The sequence below is a fragment of the Strix aluco genome, chromosome 4 (genome assembly GCF_031877795.1).
Source record: "Strix aluco isolate bStrAlu1 chromosome 4, bStrAlu1.hap1, whole genome shotgun sequence".
NCBI classification, from domain to species: domain Eukaryota; kingdom Metazoa; phylum Chordata; class Aves; order Strigiformes; family Strigidae; genus Strix; species Strix aluco.
Window position 1 is genome coordinate 40,217,794 of NC_133934.1, and position 11,141 is coordinate 40,228,934.

Below are 11,141 nucleotides of genomic sequence, written 5' to 3' on the forward strand. Positions count from 1 at the left end.
CTCCTGTTCTTTACAGGTTGTTCTAACATTGTTGATTGCTCAAGGAGGGAAGAACTACATATACCAATGAATATTCTACCTGAAAACTCCTCACATTTACCATATAGGTAACTATAGCTGTTTGTTAGAATTCCATAGCTTGAGGAGATATCATCCATAACTTCTGTTACTGTTTTTACACAAAATGAAGTAACAGATATGTACTAGAATACTTGTTAGCTTTTCAAGAGAGTGAGCAATACTGCTAAGCTCAAAGGACTGAAAAAGTAAGACAGAGAAAATTAAATGTCCCACCATTAATGAAGTGTTAATTAAGATTAAGTACATTCAAAACAACCCCCACTGACAGCAAAATTGTTTTATTTAAAGTTCAGGAAGTTTTAAAACAGATAGTTTAGACCAAATTGTGGTCTCTTTAACTATATTGTTCCTGATGTGGGAGTTTGCAACATAGGGAAATGCCATACCAAAAACGAATTAAGTCTTACGAATACTCATGGGTCAGCACTTAAAATTTCCTTATTTATCACTGAGGAATCTGTGAAGAGGAAAATCAAAGGACAGAAAGGAAAAATATATAATATATTAGATCCACAATTGACTTTATAATCACTGTGAGTGGTACCTAAATCCTAAACTTAGACCCTAAAAATCCTCATTCATTTGTCCCTAGTTCACAGGAGGCGAGTTTCCAAAGTAAGTTTCCCTAACTGAAGGTGCACTTCTGCAAATGCCTATATTATGTCAAATATTATGCATTTCTAACAGAGATCTAATCTCCCTCTCATGCCAAAATATAGAAAAAACAATGTTAAACATATTCTCTAGAGATACTAACTACAAATAAGACCGAGAACACTGCAAGGTGTTCATATAACTCAATAAAATCATGGTTCCAGCGCTATTCATATATTTTATAAATTTTCAACAAATGAAAAAAATATTTAATGACAGATGCATTGAAATATAGAAACAATAGAAATGACTTTTTGCTCTTGCATAAACCTTTTCAAATCAGCATTAGGCTGTTTTCTAAACAAACCATAAACTGTAGACTAATTCCCATGACAAGATGCAAACAAGACATATCCTCTATTTCACTGCAAACTTTGATGGGAATTAAAAATGCTTGAAGTGCTGCACAACCAAGTATTAAGATCTGGTATTCAGCAGGTAGTGTCACTATATATCATATATAATATACAGTTTATATATAGTCTGATCCCCTATTACATTAACAATATAGCCTCTGGCCAGTTTCTGATCCATTTCTATCCTTTGCCCACAACTACTCTTTCTGTGAGAAACACCAGTATCTTCACAAGAGCAGAGCAACAGTCTCCTTTCTGGCTCAATTAGGTTAGTGCATCCTTCCATATGCAATCTCAAAACCTCACATCTATACACATCCTACCAAGTGAAGTTCTTCCTTTATTGTTTTAAACTGCTTCCTATTTTGTTAGATAGAATACAATTACAGATAGGAAAAAAAAAAAAAAAAAAAGATTACCAGGAATAGAAAGTATTTCTTTCCAAATATCATAATTTCCTTACAATAAGGATGACAAGATTTTACCCTGAGCAAAGAAATTAGCCCTGTATAAGCCTTTGAGATTATCTATCAGTCTTGCTCTGATGCTGCAGCAATTCTCTCACCTTTTCAAGTGTGTCCCATGATGCACAATCTCCTCCCAGTACACATTATGAATGATTTAAAGACATGGTTTTTTACCTACTATTATGCAACCAGTAAGAGAACTATATGTTTAGCTTCTTGTAAGTATATTTTATGTAGTATTACTGGAAGTTAATTTTATGTAAACTGTTACATCAAGACTCTCTGAGTTTCTCTCACCTTTTAGCTTCAGCACTCAATTTCATACACAATCACTCTACAGTGATTTATGTCCCACCATGGTCTCTTTAGTCACTGGCTGATTCCCTGTTCAAGATAACCTCCTCACTTCCAAAACTGAGACTGATTGCTGTTTGCCCCTGAATCACACCACAGCCAGTGTCATGGCACTGTACCTCTTGTTTACTTCTGTCTTCCATAGTAGTAAGCTGTCATGAAAAATGCTTGAATGTGGCATCACATAGTTTCTTTCCTAATAAAGCAGCACAGTCTCAAAATTGAGCTCAGTGATTCAGAACTTCAGATATTTACATTGTAGGACTGATATTGAGCATCTCCTCTAATTAGACTCACCTCTTTGAAAAGCTGTGATGATGAAAATATCAATCTTCATACTACTCTACATACAGCTTCTCCCACCTTGAATTAATTACTGAGCAACAGAATTCAAATTCTCAGTTCTGGTCTCTTAATAGCGATTTTCTAAATTCATGCAGGTGGATAAGAAAAAGTGCTCTGTTGAATGTAGTTTTACCTTTCCAATTTCATTTTAGGTACACGTTAGTTACAACTGAAGACTGAAACTTATGCCATTGGACATAAAATGCTCATTAAAATGGCTGAATTATCATGATTATATAGGGCATAGATACATTGACAAATTAATAAGTAGTTTCAGTTCTTTTCAGCAAATGGCAGTGTGTACAAATATTTCTGAGCTCATTTATTTCCCAAGTACAAACTTGCTTAGTAGTTGCTTATACAGGATATATATAATTCCAGCCATCTTCACACAACGTGGTAAAACTGTACAACTGGCGGATGAAAACAGAAAACAAGTACTTTGGATCAAAGCCCTCGCTGTTTTTTTATGTGGTAGGAATGCAGGAAAATTACATGGTGCTCTACTCTGTTCATTAGTATAACATTTGTACAGCAGTCAAGTAACCACTTATTCCCATGCGAATGACTGTGCCAACAGCATTTTTTTTAATATCTGAGCAAAGGAAAGCTACATCTTAATTTTTCAAATGCAACACACTAATCCATGAGTCACATACCCAAATCTTCACTCACCAGGTTCCCAAATGAGCTCAGAGAAGCCAAAGCCCTGGAAGTGGTACAAAAGCCGGAGGGGACAACTGCTCCTCCAGTGTCCCAGGGCAACCCCAGCCTTGTGCAGCTCCTGCCACCACCTTCTGCTAGTGCTGTTCACGTGCTGCATTAAGGGCAGGGGAGCTTCCTTTAGAAGCCACAACTCCCAAGGGTCACATACAGACAATAATTGATTCAAATATAAATTAGGAATTAATAAACAGAGATTACAGACTTATTTTATTATTCCTTCTAATGAGTTACACTGCTTGGCATGTAAAATACAGTATGCATTTGATACCTGTAGAATGACCACATAGTTTCTAATCCATATAGAATATGTAATGTAATGATAATAATCCTCCTATTTTAAGACTAAATTCCAGTCTGTTAAATACTGTGAGTTTATCATACGAAAGCTTTTTTGTTTAAGTATAAATTAAATGCATACTTGACACTTACTTCTGCGTCACTTAAAATACTTCCCAGAAATATTTTTAATGGTAAGTCTAGGAATACTAATTATGCACCATTCACCATTACAAAACATATTTTCCCAACAATTACTGTGTTTAAATATTTAATCCAGTTTTACCCTATATTTAGAATAGGAAATAACTGTGCAATCTCATTTTCTGCTTCATAGTATTGGCAAACATTGACTTCTCAAAAAAAACTGCCAATAAGATCTGATAGGGCAATAGCAGTCCAACCCAGATATGTGCCAATCTGTCTCCAGAGAAACCTTCCAATTGGTCAAAGCATTTAGGAATCAATAGGAAAACCAAATCAGACATCTAAGAACTTAGTTATGCGATATTACAGAATTTATTAATTTTCAGTCTTCCTCTCTAGAATACTCAATCTACTAACTCCACAGAAAATCTTTGGATAAAGTTCAAGAATGACACCAAACTGTGGGCAGAGGTCAATTTCATGTAGGGAAGAGCTGTCATTCAGAGGGATCTTTACAAACTGAAGGACAAGGTTTGACTGAAGTCTCACAGAGCAGAAATACAAAACCCCACACCTTGAATGGAATAAGCCCATGCAACCTACAGACTGAGGGCAGACAGTCTAAAAAAGCAGCTTTGTACAAAAGGATCTGAAGATCCAGGCAGGTAACAAGTTGAACATGATCCAGAAAAGAGTCCTTGCAGCTATGAAGCAGGGCTGTGTGAAGAGATATAGTCAGAAGGAAAACAGAAGAGATTATTTCCTTCTGGTCAGTATCTTCAGAAGCATATTTGACATGTCCTGCCCAGTTTTGGGCTCACCAGTTCAACAACAACCTGGGCAAATCAAGTAGCAGGCCACTGAGATGGTGGTGGTACACAAGGCATGGAAGGAGAGGCTGAAGGAGACAGGCTTGTTCTGCCCAAAGAAGGCTAAGGGGGTATGTCTGACCACTCTCTTCCACTGCCTAGTGAGTGATTGTAGAGAAAAGAGATTCAGAGTCAGAATTTTCTTGCAGGTCCAGAGAGGACAAGACATAGTCATTGCAAGTTGCAGCAAGGGAAATTCTGACTAAGTAAAAGGAAAAAAGCATTTTACAGTGAGGTTCATTTCAGCACTGGAACAGGCTGACCAGAGAGGTTTCAGTATCTCTGTTCTTAGAGGTTTTCAAAACTCAGCTGGACAAGGACCTGAGCAACCTGAAGCTGCCCCTGCTTTGAGTAGGTTGGATTAGATTAGATGAGATCCAGGGGCCCAAATGGAATTTTTTTTATGATTCTATGAAAAATGACTGCAGGGGGAAAAGGATAAAACTGGGCTCGCTAGAGATAAGCCTGGGGTGGAGGCACACCAATGTTTGAGGGACAGTGTGCTAGCGAGGTCCTTTGGTCTGCCATCTCAGCAGAGGTAGGGGATGGAGATCCATGTGTCAGCAAAGATGCAAGGGTTGTGATGTGTTAGAAACTATGGAAGTGCCTGAGAACAGTCATGTAGGAATTGGGGTTTCTCACCCAAAAAAGGTAACAAGATCAATAGCCCAACTATAGTCTGGAGAAAAGGAGGCTGAGGGGAAACCTTTATTGCTCTCTGCAACTACCTGACAGGAGGTTGTAGTGAGGTGGGTGTCAGTCTCTTTATCCAAGTAACAAGTGATAGGACAAGAGGAAACAGCCTCAAGTTGCACGAGGAGAGGTTTCGATTGGATATTAGGAAAAATTTAATCACTGAAAGAGTTGTCAAGCATTGGAACAGGCTGCCCAGGGAAGTGGTTGAGTCACCATCCGTGGAGTATTTGAAAGACATGTAGATGTGACACTTAGGGACATGGTCTAGTAGTGGACTTGGCAGTGTTAGGCTAATGGACGGACTCAATGATTTCTTAAAGGCCTTTTCCAACCTAAATGATTCTGTGATTCATTGGGCACAGACACCTTCCCAAATATTTCACACAGTTTAGCATAAAGACAAATTATACCCAGCTGTGGCCAAAAATGCTTAAGAAATAAGGATATATTAAATCTCAGATATTTAGCAGTTCTGTTGAGCTATACAGAAGAACTGGTTTTATTCATCCTGTTTTATTAACTGAGACAATATTTGCTGACCACTTAAATATATATGTATACACTAATACTATTGAACAGTTAGTAGAACATTAGAAAGTGATTTCTGAGACTAAACATATCTATTTCTTGCCATTTTAGATGCCAGACATACCTGACACTTCAGTTCAGGACTGTCAGTTATAAAAGCAAGGCCTACAAGGAGACCAGGATTCACTTGGACATCTAAAATGCCACTGGACATCTCTCTGTCTCTCTCTCCCCCTCCCCTAACTAACTGTGAACTTTTACTTTCTCAACCATTTTTATTACTTTAGTTTCTTATCTTTTTTTCTGTTTGAGATATTTAATTATTCAATTACATTACTTATCTAATTTAGATTTTACTAAAATTTTACTGTGTTCTTATCCTAAATTGCGTTCAGTAAGTAGTTTTAATATTGTTTCATCTCCATAGTACTTGCTAAGCTTCCAAATTGCTGAGTAGTCTAAGTGACCACATTAGTATTTTTACACACATATAAAGATACCTCTTGTGAGAAATCCTTATTCTAAGAATATTCTCTTATATAACTTTTCATATTAATGACCTTCCCTGCAACTGTCTCTAATCCCATGACTAACAAGATTTTGAGTCAATTCCATCATTGTTTGTATCTCCTGTTACACCTGAGAAGGCATTTGATCTCATACAATATGCAGCAGTTGCTATTGTTCTAAAAATTGCCTCTATTGGCTTTTCTGTGTGAACGGTTTCTGAAAATTTTGATGGTTGAATTTGTGGTCAAGTCAGTCATTCTGAGAAAGCTCATAAAATCCCGAGAGACTTGCAAAGAACAATCAATCCCTACATCAGGAAGCAAAAAGGAAGTGCCAACCCAGTGGAAATTTATTTATTACACGTTTGAAGTCTGCTGAAATAACAAAACGCTGGATTTAACAGTCAAACGGGACATATACAAAGGCAATAGAATTAAGTCTTATTTTCAACAAGGGAATGGTATTCAAGTAGCTATTAAAAATGGAATTTTTTTTTAAAGTCACTCCTATAAAAGTTAAAAGAAAAAGTAAATGTGATCATATAAATTACATTAGGCATCAGTGAGAAGCTTTCCTTCAACTATATCCTTGCAGGAAATTGGCTAAATGTAGCCCCTTGGCGCCAAGGAGGTCATGAGCTCTGCGTCAGTGCTAATTCATTTTTCGTGACCACATTGTGTTGGGAAATCCCGATTCCCAGTACTGAAGTGTAAAACAAGACTTTGAACTCTATAGAATTATGCATATGATATGCCAAACATGAATGAAATTTCATTTCCTTAAACCTGTAAGGAGTGTACGAACTCAGATAATGTTCCATATATCAGTAATTAAGTTGCAAAAGTTCTAGACGATTTTCTCCTCTGAAATGAAAATTACTTTTGGAATGAAAATACTTAATACAATGCATTTTTCTCTTTTTTTTGTTTCTGAAGATATAACCCAAACTAAAACATTCTTAAAACAAATATAACCTATAATCACCTTTCAAAAATCTGTCAGTGGTAAACAGGTACTCACAAGAAAGCTAATTCATATTTACAAGAAGACTACAAAAATAGTCTGATCCAAGTGTGAGCACAATAGAGACCAAAACCACCCAACAAGCTTTGCCTCCAAGTCAAAACTTCCATTTAAGCCCTAACTTCTGCTAAATAAAAAACAAGCTTGAATGTAAGTCCTTAGATGTTGAAAAATATATAGATAATGATATCCCAGCAATTAAACACCACTGTTAAAAATCTGCAAATTCTGTTCTCCAGATAAATAGTAGAAGAGTAAATGTGACAAAGAATATGGTAAAATATTCTTGAAGGTAAAGGTTCATCGTGCTTACAGCACTATCCTGAATATGCAAACTGCGGCACTCTACCAGCACTGACTTTTGAGTGTGCCAAGCTTTAGCTTATGTAGCATATGTTGCAGCTGTCTTTAATAAAATCAGGGATAATTCTGGAGTGTTGCACTTCAGAGAGAAAAAATAATACTCTTTTCACCCAATACGCAGCTACCATGTGTGTATAGACACAGACTAGAATTGACGTCATCGTAAACCTGCTTTACAGATTTTCAAATCTTTGCAGACCCTCCTTGAAGAGTCCCACCAGCTCTTCTACTACTTCGCCTGCTCCATGCATCAGTGTTATTTGTTTGTCTAGCCAAAGCGGTGCTGAACTACTTCTAATCTAAACTGTTGCCTCTATAAAAGGGACTAGGAAGGGCATGCCACTAAACAAGTCATGAGAGTCAGTTTTTCTCTGTGCAGGCACTGCAGTTGGTGGACTTTAGAGAGTAACACCTGAAATGGCATGCCAGGCATGCTCTTTCCTGCATCCACTGCCATCCACAAAGCAGCCTCCTGAAGGGACTCACAGATTTTGGAAAAAAGTTGGCTTAAGCAGCAGAGCACAGAGAGGTTTAGAGGAGGTGTAAGATCTTTTCCTGGTACTGAAACGCTGTGGCAGGGAGAGTAGTAGGACACACAGGAGTTCTTAAGGTTAGGACATATATGAATCATCAGCAATGAGGAGGGTTAATCCCCCCAAAAAACGTATTTACTCTCCAAAGTACTTGAGGGGGACAAAATATATTTCACTACCATTGCGAGAAATATAATTTTGGGTGATGTTAGGAAGTAAGTTGACTGATGATCACATGCAAGAGCTGGTCTTTCTCTCCCTCGTGTGGTACTTCTGTTCTGACAGGAAGGTAATACCTGGATTGCCACAATTTTGGGAAAGGCTGAATAGTAACTCCTGCAACTCCAGGGCTCTCTCTGTATGAAATCACTGGAGTCAGTGCAAATTTTTGTTTGAATGCAACCAGACCAAACTCCTCTACTGAAAATCTGTCAGCAATTAGGTGTTTAATGCAAAACTCTTTCTACTCAAGTACAGCACCAGTGGAGATACAAGTTCTATCCTCTCACTTAATTGCTGGGTCTCTAGTCATCCCCCATTTTCTTTGTTCTCTTCCTGGTTTCACACCCTGCCACCACATATGTGTTAAGAAGGGAAAATTTTACCACAGTCTATTGACACTGGCTTTATATTTTATTCATTCTCCATACAAAAAACACATTGTGGAGGTCTGAATTCCTAAAAAGCAATTAGATTTACAATAGGTTTTAAGATAATATCTTTGAGAGAGAAGATTATGGTATAGCCGTGTAGCAGTGAAAATGATTCAGACATCTGCAAAGAAGAATCTGACAAAGTCTACCAGCACATTTCATATGATTATGGTGTCAATACAGATTCCTTTTAAAAATGGAAATAGGCTAAATTATCATCCAGAGGTTGGTTTTACTTATCAAGATGACGCAAGACATTTACAGTAACAATGTTATATCCATAAGGCTTACAAGCCTTCCATCAATACTGAATGACTTTAAAGATGTATGAGTTAAGAATGCATCCGAGTTTACAGTGTTACGTGCCTTCATCATTTCAAAACCCATCTATTTTCTATGTAATACTGCAGAGCAAGGTACTTTATAACCATCTGGTAGCCTAGCCAACAGATTTTCTACTGAAAGCAGAGGCAAACAGACCAGACAAGAGATTGTTTTGTTACCGATTGGCCTGCTTCAGTGTACCTGAGAGTGGCAAAGAGGTACTTTCAGAGAAGGCAGTGTGCATTTTTAGGAGACTCCAAGCAAGGAAGTGGGAAAAAAATAAAAACTAAAAAAAAAAAAAAAAAAAAAAGATGGGAGGCATCCCAGCCCTTAGTTAAAATTTTATGAAAGCTTTTGTTGGCCAGTCCTCTATCCTCTCCTTCCTCTGAATACAGTCGGTCAACAGTAGTTAATATCACTTGGGACAAAAATTCTAGTAAAATTTGTCTCCAGTTGCTTGTGAAAAGAAATAGTAGCTGTTGGCTACTATTTCTTGTTCAGAGCTGTTGGCTTTTTTCCGCAGTGCCACTTGAAACAGAAGGTAAATTCTGCCTTTGGAAAGCAGATTTTCCCTAAGCTCTCTGGAGAACAAGAGTTTCTCACTGTAGTCAGTGCAGTAACTTCCATTAATAACCAGTGTTTATAATGCACTCATAACACAGCCTTTAATCCCTCTCCAGGCCTCATTGATTAGTTCTTGCTTTAAAAGCAGTAGCAGTGCAGCTCTTACATTTTGAGGGCCAAAGATCTGCTTTCAACTCCGCAAATAACAACACTGCGAAGGCAGCTTGGTTCAGTGGGCAAGCAAGAAACCATTTACTATTATTTTGCATTCCACTAGTAGTCCAAGAATCACATTCACAAGGCACTGGGTTACAGTAGTAAAGGCAAGGATAGCTGTTTATACACAGAACTTATCTTTTGATGAGAGATAAACCAAGTAGTTTATGTAACACCCTATACAATGGAAGTAAAAGTCCCTGGAGGGGATCTCCCTTCAGGCATCAGGTTTCATCCCCAGAATCAACATGACCCAGTAAAAAGAAGTTTGGGAGTCCATGGAACGTAATTCTCGCTCCCCCAGCACAGAACAAGCCATAAACCACTCCACTACTCCACAGCAAGCTTAGAGAGTTTACTACAAAACAAACTACAATGACCACAGTCGGCACAGAACGCATATGCCTTATGCTTGAACAGCGTTAGTTAAATTACCTAATCACATTAACAGAATTAGAATTTATCTTATCAAAGTTTACATTAGTTTAGGAAGATATATCTTTGATGAATTTTAATTGTATCTTATGCTGGTTTTCTACTTTTTTTCTTCTTTTCCTTTATTCCTCATCCTGTTTTCTTGATACTCGCTATCAGACCTGAAATGTCACAACTCTTGAAAGCATCTATCCAATTCCCACCCATAATCCATTTGGAGTTTGTCACATTTTAAGCTTTGTTACCATCATTAAGGAGGTACATACACATATTTATAACCATTAGCTGTCTGGCTTTTGCAGATTTTTTGTATCACTATTTAAAAGTTAATCAAAATACTACTCTTATTTGGGGTCAATGCAGGTTACCTCATGCAAACAGAAATATTTTCGAAGAACACATATTTAGTAATTCTTATAATTTCTTGCTATACATTGAATACATATGTATAGGCTTTTGTCACTCATAGACCCAATAAGTAATTTATAAATATGAGCATTATTAGACATATACACATTCACACACTGAAGAAATAACACACACACACACACATTTTGTAATGGGCATTTAAGCATGCATCAGTGCTGCAATGCAGCTCTCCACAAATTCAGATTATATTTTGATCCCCCGGATTTACAGTAAAATATTTATTCTCCTTTAAGTAGTATATACAATTTGAAACCTAAATATAATGTCCCTCTTCAAGTTAATGACTATACTCAAGGGCTGCCACACACGCATATAGTAGGTCAGACAAAACGCACATTAGGTGTTGTCCCACATCCCAAGGATGTTATTTGATGTGTCAACATTACAGTTTTTCTTTTTATTAGTCCCTGGAGTTGCACTAATTTTGACAGCTGCTAAACTCATTTTCCTGCATTATAAATGCTCTAAGGTAATCATCATAAAGAGACAAATCCTGCTTGGCTTCATAAGGGAGAATGGCTTTGCACAAGCCATTTTAAAACATGATGAAAGCAAAGTGATTGTTAAGACTTTATGGTTTGTTTGGGTTTTT